Genomic DNA, 11,317 nt, shown 5'->3' on the forward strand with positions numbered 1-11,317 from the left:
CCGGGGCGGCAGCTACCCATATCTGCTGGCGGTCGATGAACTGCCGATGTGCGCCCGAGCGCCGGCCTTTATAGCGTTTCGGCGGATGAGTACCTCGGAACTATTTTCCATCACGTGGTTTGACGTGTGAAAATAGTTCTGGGATCTGCAGCGACCTCTTCCTTATGTTTATGTGCGCCGATAGTGGCCCCTGGTGGCCGCTGGTGTCTTTGCTGTGGTGTTGTTGTTGTGGTTGTTGATGTGGCCGTACATCAATATTGCCTGTCGGTTGTACAGTGCTTCGGTGTGCCTGCGAGGCGGGCAACCCGCGGCTGCAGGCAGTTTGGTTGCTGATACCCTAGGCGCCGTGATGTCTGGTGGAGAAGGCCACAGCAGTCTGCTCCTGATGGAGTTGCGTATAAGGAGTCTTACAGTACACGTCACTGTTAATGGCTTTCGTTCTCGAGGAATAGGATGAGTATCGAACCTCAGGCGTCGAAAGAGACGCTGAGCATCACCTTGTCTGCTGAGGGCGCAGCTTTCAATTTTTTAGGGGCAGGTGATGGCAGTACGTTATCCCAAAGCGATGTATGCAAATTTCAGCTGGTTTTGTTCTTGTGACATTTCGTACCTATCCATTTCAACGCTCTTTGTTCTACCCATTTTGTAACATTGACTGAATTATGTTTATTACATTCGTAGATTTAGAGACAGCTTTTGAGGAAGTTGAATGGAATACAATCTATGAAATTGTCGAAGTTGTAGGGAAGAAATACAGGCAACGAAAATTTATCTACAACTTGTACAGAAACCAGAAAGCAGATGTAAGAGTCGAAGGACATGAAAGGAAAGCATTATTTGAGTAGAGAGTGAGAATAGTAGTTGCATGTCTCCGATGTTATTGAAGCTGTATATGAGCAAGCTGCAAAGAGAATTAAGGAGAAATTTGGAAAGGGTATTAAAATTTAGCTTAAGAAATAAAACCTTTGAGCTTTGCTGCTTACACTGTAATTCTTATTAACTAAACGAAAAACTATGATTCTGTCAAAGACAGCTAAGACTTAGAAGATCAATTGAACGTAATAAATAACTGCTTGAAAAGATGTTATAAGATAAACATCAACTGAAGTAGAACAATCATAATGGAATGTAATCGAATTAAATCAGGAGATTAGGAAATAATGCACTTAACTGGTAGACGCGTTTTACTATTTGAGCAGCAAAATAAGTGATGGTGGCCAAGTTGGGGACGGTATAAAATGTATACAGGTAATAACAAAGAAAGCATTTCCGAAAAAGACCTATTTGATAACATCAGAGATAAATTTAAATGTTAGGCAGTTAATTCTGAAGATTTTTTTATTTGGAGGAAGGCATTTCACAAAAGTAAAACGTAGACAATAAACAGTTCAGACAAGAATAGAACAGAAAACTGAAAATGGATACTACATGGGTACGCTGAAGATGGATTGAGTTGTTAATGAAGAGGTAGTGAATCGAATTGGGGGAAAAGGAAATTTGTGGCACAATTAGAGTGAAAAAGAATCTGTTAATGGAGCACAACTTGAGACCTCAAGGATTCGTCGACTTGGTAATGGAGGAAAGAAGTGTGGGGTGGTAAAGATGGTATAGAGAGACCGAGGTAGCTTCAAATGGATGTATACTGTGGTGGTTACGCAGAGATGAAGAGACTTACACAGAACAGAACAGCGTGGGGAGCTGCACCAAACCAGTCTTCGGACTGCAAACCACAACAACAACACTGAGCCGGGGCGCAATCATCACGAGACATGTGCACATCACATGAATGTCAGCACTATCCGCGAGCTGGTGCTGGAAACAGTGAAGAAACTGGAAGTTCCGGAAACTGTATCAAAAATTTAATAGGGGTAGCGATCTTATGGAACTCAAAGATTTGACGATCTTTGAAACTACAAAGAAAAGAACGCTATTTGCAGCCCATGGTGCGATGCACACTGTCACTAAATCAGTTTAAATGAAATATTCTTGACTGGCAGCATGCAAATGCAATTTGAAATCAATTTACGCCAACTCGGTCATACGTCACCCGGGCGCGGACTGGATTGGAACTGCGCTGACGGACTTCAGCAGGGCAAAACGCACATCACGTATGTTAGAAAATCCTCGATTGGATCTGCAGAGCAATAGAAGCGTCAGTTGTCCCATAAATTGAAAAGTCTATTGTGTTTTGAATATCAACAGTAATACTCTCAAGTTTGGCTTTTCCCTCCACCCTCATAACACATCATTGTTTTTCTGTACACCCAGTTAGATCATTGTGCGCGCAAATTCAAACGTCTATCCACAGACGATGTTGCCAAACGTGCTCTTCGTTTGGTTTCTTTAAAACGAACAAGGGAGTGATACAAAAATGGGGCACGGGTCGATAGTAAGGATCGAAAATGAGCCAAAGGCTGCTACGCTATGACAACAACTAACACTAACTGCGTCTGGAGCGCCACTTTAATCTGCGTGCATAACGGCCTGATTGACTAACTTCACTGGTAATTAATCTTCACTGATAATCATTGGAGGAGGAGAAAAACCTGGAAAAGGTCTGTAATAAAAATCTGAGTAAAGGAATCAACGATCAACTTGAACGGATGTCTTGTGCCGTTCGCCCAGACCAAACGCAATGAACAATACCGAATAAAATGAAAAAAAAGGGGGGTAGCATCTTTGATTCATAATCAAAACGTCTTCGGTCCCGCGTTATAGTCCCGCCGTTGCTTAAATTTTTGTTTAATAATCAGCATTGGCTGAAGACTTCCGGCACAATAAGTCACCCTCATTCTGCCAAGGGCCTTGTCAAAGAGGGCGGAGGAGTGGACGTAGGTTCAGGGCGCTCTCTTCTCCTAGGGGTGGAAAACTGCCCCTAAAAGGCGGAAGAATCAGCAATGATCAACTGCCTGAGGATGCAGAACGCTATGGAAACCACTGCATTAAGGATACGTAACGTGTATACACAGGACGTATAGCCTGTTTTAATGTGTGTGAAATATTATGGACTTAACTGCTAAGGTCATCAGTTCCTAAGCTGACACACTACTTAACCTAAATTATCCTAAGGACGAACACACACACCCATGCCCGAAAGAGGAATCGAACCTCCGCTGGGACCAGCCGCACAGTCCATGACTGCAGCGCCCCAGACCGCTCGGCTAATCCCGGGCGGCGTGTGGCCTGTAATTGAAGAAGTGTCATGATGATCTCTCTATTGACAAAAGATTCCGGAATAGTTCCCATTCGGATCTCCGGGAGGGGATTGCCAAGGGGGAGGTTACCATGAGAAAAAGATTGAATAATTAACGGAAGGGTAATGTTTTACGAGTCGGGGCGTGGAATGTCAGAAGCTTGAACATGGTAGGGAAACTAGAAAATCTGAAAAGAGAAATGCAAAGGCTCAATCTAGATGTAGTAGGGGTCAGTGAAGTGAAGTGGAAACAAGACAAGGGTTTCTTGTCAGATGAGCAGCAGAAAATGGTATAACAGGGGTAGGATTCGTTATGAATAGGGAGGTAGGGCAGAGAGAGTGTTACTGTGAACAGTTATGTGACAGGGTTGTTCTTATCAGAATCGACAGCAAACCAACACCGACAACGATAGTTCAGGTATACATGCCGATGTAGCAAGCTGAAAATGAAGCGATAGAGAATGTGTATGAGGATATTGTAAGGGTAATACAGTATGTAAAGGGGGATGAAAATCTAATAGCCGAGAGGGACTGGAATGCAGCTGTAGGGGAAGGAGTAGAAGAAACGGTTACAGGAGAATATGGTCTTGGGACAATGAATGAGAGAGGAGAATGGCTAATTGAGTTCTGCAAAAAGTGTCAGCTAGTAACAGCGAATACCCTGCTCAAGAATCACAAGAGGAAGAGGTATATTTGGAAAAGGCCGTATGATACAGGAAGTTCCCAGTTAGATTACATCATGGTCAGACAGAGATTCCGAAAATAGATACTGGATTGTAAGGCGTACCCAGGAGCAGATATAGGCTCAGATCACAATGCAGTAGTGATGAAAAGGGAAAGTAAGACGAAATGGCTTCATGAAAAACATGAAGAAATCGAAAAATAAATTATTTTCGGAAGGACTGGCTCAGCATATAGGAAAGTCAAAACTACCTTTGTAGAAATTTAAAGCAAAGGTGGAAACATTAAGAGTGCAATGGGAATCCCACTGGTCGGAAAAATATCACCCACACAATTCCGAAGACTGCAAGATCTGACTATTGAGAGATTTATCGCACTATCAGATTAACAGCTCATGAATCCAACTTGCGGACAGGAATAATATACAGAAGAACGGAAAAGAAAATTGAGGATGTGTTAGATAACGATCAGTTTGGCTTTAAGAAAGGTAAAGGCAAGAGAGAGGCAATTCTGACTATGCGGTTGATAATGGAAGCAAGACTGAACAAAAATCAAGACACGTTCATAGGATTTGTCGACCTGGAAAAAGCATTCGACACTGTAAAATGATGCAAGATGTTGGAAATTCTGAGAAAAATAGGGGTACGCTATAAGGAGAGACGAGTAATATATAATATGTGCAAGAATCAAGAGGGAATAATAAGAGAGGGAGACCAAGAACGAAGTGCTCGGCTTAAAAAGGGTGTAAGACAGGGATGTAGTCTTTTGCCCCTATTATTCAATATGTTCATTGAAGAAGGAATGATGGAAATAAAAGAAAGGTTCAGGTGTTGAATTAAAATTCAAGGTGGAGCGATATCAATGATAAGATTCGCTGATGACATTGCTATCGTGATTGAAAGTGAAGAAGAATTACAGGATCTGCTGAATGGAATGAACAATCTAATGAGTACAGAATATAGACTGACAGTAAATCGAAGAAAGACGAAAGTAATGAAGTAGCAGAAATAAGAACAGCGAGGAACTTAATATCAGGCTTGACGGTCACGTAGTAGATAAAGTTAAGGAATACCACTACTTAGGCAGCAAAATAACCAACGACGGACGGAGCAAGGAGGGCATAAAAAGGGCATTCCTGGCCAAGAGAAGTGTACTAGTATCAAACATCAAGAATCGGAGAAGAAGCAAATATGTGGAGAACACTGACAAGGAAAAGGGACAGGATGACAGGACATCTGTTAAGACATCAGGGAATGACTTACATGGTTCCATGGTGCTAGAGGGAGCTGTAGAGCGAGAAAACTGTAGAGGAAGAGAGAGACTGGAATGCATCCAGCAAATAATTTTGGACGTACGTTGCATGTGATACTCTGAGAGGAAGCAGTTGGCACGGGAGAGAAATATTCGTGGCGGACCGCATGGAACAATTCAGAACTTTTTTTTTTTTTAAATGTTCGTTCTACGTCAACACGATGCGTGAGCTCCGATCGCAGTGTACTGCCTGTTACGATGTGTCGTAGTTCGATATACGGCCACGGTGGCGCGTCGATTAGTCCCATGTTCGACTTGTCGGAGGAATATAACGTTTCGAATGGGGTATCCAACTAGAAGTCATAAAATACTGGCCTGTCCTGTCCTCGCAGTATGGAGTTGGGAATATTCAAGGGCCATTAAGTAGCATGTCGTATATTACGATTGTGCGCCCATTTCTATTCCTCCGATTACAGCGCCATGTGTGGCGAAACGAAGAAAGTGCTTTAGACGAAATGTATTTAGATTTTGCCGTAGAATCGTAGTCAGCAATAAAAAATGAGTTTTCCCGTTGAATATTTCAAAGTTGTCCTCCGCCACCTAAGTACATGGTGGGGAGGCGGATCGAGAGTGGTGTCGTTGGATATCTGCTTCCAAGACGAACAAATTGGAATTATAACATTTTTTGATGCGATGTGTAGTTTTCGAGGTACTTCAGTGTCTTCACTTAAAGTAAACATCCATAGTCGTACGAAAATCACTAAAGTCACACGCTAGATATGCATGGATTTTTTGTATCGATATACTGTGTTGCTAAACTAAAAATTTAACTAGACGTTATTTTCATGTGCTGCCGTTTCATTATACAGGGTGTCCACAATGAGACTCCAACATTTGAACTCATAAAATCTGAGAGGAATCACAATTTATTTACGAACAAATACAGGGAAATCATACAGCAGCTCATCTAGTTTTCATACACAGGTGGACGGTTCAGTACACTTGAACATGGGCGTACGGGTAGCGCGAAGACTGTCAAGTCTATAATCGATTTCATGCCATGTGTTGCGGAGTATCTGTTCTGTGACAGAGTTGATGACAATTCTTATGCGCTGTTTCAAGTTTTGCAGGTCCTTTACTGGTGTAGCGTATACCCGGTCTTTCACATAACCCCACAAGAAAACATCGAGGGGGGTTATGTCGGGCGAACGTGGCGGCCAAGGAATGGGACCTCCACGGCCAATCCATCGTTGCGGGAATGTGTACATTTAAAAATTTTCGGACATCAAGGTTCCCATGGGGTGGTGCTCCGTCCTGTTGAAACATCACATTTGGCTGCAGGTCTGTTATCTGTGGCACGGCAAATTGTTCCAACATGTCCAGGTAGATGGCTCCATCCACAGTCGGCTCCTGAAAGAAAGCGGCCCAACAATGCGATTTATCATCAAACCACCCCACACATTAACTTTCGGACTTTCGCGCATGTGTTCCCTAGGTGCATGTGGATTTTCGGACCCCCAGATGCGCACATTGTGACGATTGACAGCCGCTGACACGTGAAAGGTTGCCTTGTCAGTAAACATCACGCGTGATAAAAATGTCTCGTAGGCCAATGCGATCTAACATGACACATGCAAGTTCTTCTCGCTTTGGTCGATCACCAGGCTTGATTTCTTGCACAGCCTGCACTTTATATGCGTACAAACGTAATCGCTGATGAAGCACTTTGTGCACTGTTGATCGTTTCATACGAAGTTCTCGTGCTGCCTGTCGCACTGACTTCTGTCGACTTTGTTCGAAAGACCGCCGCACTTATTCCACATGATGTTCGCTGATCCCAGACTTACCACCACCATGCCCTTTCGCAACACTCCCAGTATCCAAAAACTGATCACACCACTTCTTTATAGTCTTGAACGACGGGAGCGCTTTGTTGTAAACTCGACGAAAGTTTCTTTGCACTTGGGTCGCCGATTTTGTCTCTGCATACTACCAGACCACTTGTGCACGCTCCTTCATATCCTCCATTTTGCTAAAACAATTGATTGCAGCTCCACTATGGCCACTTGCCGTATCAAATTTGCACATCACAAACTTGTCGAGTTGTTCGGTCTGTCCCTTCAGGATTCACAAGTCCACCATCTGAAATGAGAAAGACGTAGGATATTAAACTGTTGGAGTCTCATTGTGGACATCCTGTATATACTACCACTTTCATACATATTTATTATAATTTCTAGCGTACACTACACAAAATTAATTGTAGACCTCCAAGTAAGCTTAATGCAATCAGAAATTACTTTCTGTTGACGATCGTCCAGCCGTCGAGAGCGTGTTCTGCATCACAAATAGGTGATTTTTCTGTTCACATGTAAGGCCTGGGTTTCACAATACTAAAAATGGAACTTTAAATTAAAAATATGCAAATGGTTATTATTTATTTGGTACTGTGTCTTAATGTCGCAGCTTCTCGTTGTCTATCAGTGCGTCATTTACGCTGTACGTTTTTCCGCGTTGTATATGTATTGCAGATGAGACAGAAATAACACAGAAGCACTGTCACGGTCCGAGGTTGGAGACTGGTGCCTACTGCAGACACGGGGAAATGATACGACGAAAAAATAAAACATCTGGCAAATGAGCTCTTTGGGAGAATACTATTACGCGGAAACTAGCGACTGCGTGTTTAATATTCGACTACAAACGCTCCGAAAAAAGCACCAGAGCCGGAGAAACGTCTTATAGCGAGATATAAAAACGTGGCAGCTGAGGAAAGGAAATAGTAATAAAAGAAATAACGTACGTAATAACGCGCTACACGAAAGAGGGAGCGCCGGTTGTACAGTGAGTCTGCTGTCCCTGGTTCTCTGAGCCGCTGGGGGCTGCTGGATATTTAGAAAACAGAATGAGCGGATCTCGTGTATCCACCTACCCGCTGGCACGCAGGAAAACGTAATGCTGGGAAAGAAATTTCTCGTAATTTAAAACGGTATTTAATTAAGAGCCACGGAAATGCTCCCGCGGGCAGCACGCAACCGGACCGGCATTAGTTGGAACGTGGAACGCGTCTGGTGGTGTCTACATTACGGAAGGCCGACCACGGCATATCAGTTGCTTAATTAACCTACGTCTGTAATTAAGCCAGACGTATAGCGTTATGAGCCACCGTGGAACGCACCTGAGTAGGTAGTTTAACTCGCTGTTTTAATAAGGACAGTTTACCAAAGGCTCTAGATGACCGCTAGCAGAGCTCCTGTACGTTCTTGGCCCTTCAATGTTGCGTTTCACTATCCTCCACTACATTACGATTAGTACTCTCGTGCAGCCTGTGAAAACTATCGTCAGTATAATATAGAAGTGTTTCTGAGGATCTGATAGGTGCTGCGCCGTGTACAGCCCACGGGAAATGAACAATTCTTGACGAAAATAGTGAAGTACCCTGAACGAGAGGAGGGACTAAATGAAACTTCAGATACATTCGTAGATGGAAACACAAGAGTCCTGCAACTTTGAAATTCAGAATGAACTATGTAATGCCCTAGATAATAAAGTTACTAACACGATCTCGCGCGAAAATCGTAACTAAAACATTCACGTAGCACACTTTTTCACAAATTTACCGAACGAGGACAATTGAGGTCGTGCGTAATGTAATATTTCATGTAGCCCACGAATGAATTTCATCGTAAGTGTTATTGAAGAACTTTGTAAATGTGTTTAGCTTTCGCCTGTAGCATACAGCAGTGCAATGGTGCAGTCTCCTTAGTTCTGTACACATAAATACGAAATGAGTTAATTAACAGAGAGGTCATTCAATAAAACGCCTAATTTTCGATCGGAAATACCATTATTGACACAGGATTTGGGCATGGGGGATCGGAAAATCTTGGAGCAAGCTGGACTTGGGCATTTACCCCTTGAGTGGTAAATCAATGAGTACATATTACACAATCTATTTGACAAAATCTATTAAACAATACCAAGGACATTTTCAAGATTGGTACGTGTACAATATTTTAACTAAAGGTAACACATGATGCACCACAAGATGCAACATGGTAAACCACAGTTAAACAAATATTTATTCTATGAAAGGAGACCATAAACAATCCACGGGCACAGGCCCAGTATATAGAATTATTCCCCCTGGCACCCACAGGCAGATGCGTTCAATTTTACTACAACTTCAACAAATGTCACTTTTTTTGGCAGCTTAAAACTGTGTGCAGGACCGAGACTCGAACTCGGAACCTTTGCCTTTCGCGAGCAAGTACTCTACCATCTGAGCTACCCAAGCACGACTCACGACCCAGCCTCACAGCTTTACGTACGCCAGTACGTTGTGAGGTCGGGGCGTGAGTCGTGCTTGGGTAGCTCAGATGGTAGAGTACTTGCTCGCGAAAGGCAAAGGTCCCGAGTTCGAGTCTCAGTCCGGCACACAGTTTTAATCTGCCAGGAAAGTTTCATAACAGCACACACTCCACTGCAGAGTGAAAATCTCATTAACAACAAATGTCCTTTAATACATCGTTAGGTGTTTGTTCCTTACACATAACTTCATTGCTGTCATATCTTTCTTTTTTAGTTATTCATAAATGATGCTCCTCACAAGAGCAGTTAAATACATTAAAATTATTATTATTTTTAACCAGCAAGAAACAAAAATACCTGTTTAAATTCAAAACTAAACTAGAAACTTTTAGTTAAAACGATTTCAGAAAGGAGAAAATTATTTCACTTGATTAAACAGCAAATATATTTAAAACATGAGAGACACAATTTAACTGTTAGTTCTACTAAGCTAGAATTTGATAAAGGTAATTTACACAAATGTCAGCTGTCAACAGAGAGTCAAAAGTAACAAGCTCAATCAAATATTCAAAATTTGTTCTTACACACTATATTGCGGTGCCTGTGTTCTTAACAACACAGGAGTAGGGGGGCTACAGCGGTGCTGGGCCATATTGTTAGTGTGGGTTGCCTTCATCAGGGGCAGGTATGCACTCATGGGCAAACCTATTGTACTCTTTTGATTGACAGGTACTCGACCTATTGTTCTCCTTCGATGGAAAGGTCCTTGGCCTATTGTTCTGTTAAGTGCTTTTCCATGTAAACCTATTGTTCTCCTTTGATTGACAGGTACTTAACATATTGTTCTGCTAAGGGCTTTTCCATGTCGTTGCACTTAACCTATTGTCCTCCATCCCCTCCAGCAGAAAGGGAGTGCTGGGCCATTTTGTTAGTGCAGGTGGCCTACATCAGGGGCAGGTATGCACTCAGGAGGCAAACCTATTATTCTCCTTTGATTGGCAGGTACATAACCTATTCTTCTGTTAAGTGGTTTTCCATGTCACCACACTTAACCTATTGTCCCCCATGCCCGCCGCCCTCCCCCAGTCGGCCGCCGTGGTCGAGCGGTTCTAGGCGCTTCAGTCCAGAACTGTGCTGTTGCTATGGTCGCAGGTTCGAATCCTGCCTCGGGCATGGATGTGTGTGACGTCATTAGGTTAGTTAGGTTTAAGTAGTTCTAAGTCTAGGGGACTGATGACCTCAGATGTTACGCCCCATAGTGCTTAGAGACATTTGAACCTCTCCCCCAACCACCTACCTTCTCATTGCTACAGGTACACTTTCAAGTGTGAGTTATTGTAACAGGCCAACCTCTCACTCTTATCAATTTGATTGACTACTTAATTAAACTGATCAATTAGTTAACCTCTCTGGTGGGAAAGTGCCATGCCGCCCCCCACACCAAAAAAATGGTGCAAATTTCAAATTCCAACTGGATAATGAATCACACCCCAGTTATCTCTACTAAGCAAAGAAAATGGTGGGAAGATATCTCACATGCGGTATCTCCACTAACCTAAGTCACCCGACCGCCACTTCCTCCTATGAACTGCCCCCAACTTTTAATTTTGGTGGTAAACAAAATTCAATTCGCATATATCTACTAAGCTAAGAAAATGGCGCGAAAGAAAAGACACTTGTACTAAGTCGCCAGACCGCCACCACCACCTCCTAAGGATTCGTGGGGAAAAGGACTCGGACATAAGACTTTATTTAAATAATTCCATGCAGGTGTCTTCACCACAAGGTCAAGACTGGATTCCAACTTACTTAGTACACATCGCCACCATCAGAGGGCGCTCTCATCTGTGACGGAATCCAAGATGGCGACACCCAGTGTAT

The sequence above is a fragment of the Schistocerca nitens genome, chromosome 2, assembly GCF_023898315.1.
Source record: "Schistocerca nitens isolate TAMUIC-IGC-003100 chromosome 2, iqSchNite1.1, whole genome shotgun sequence".
NCBI classification, from domain to species: Eukaryota; Metazoa; Arthropoda; class Insecta; order Orthoptera; family Acrididae; genus Schistocerca; species Schistocerca nitens.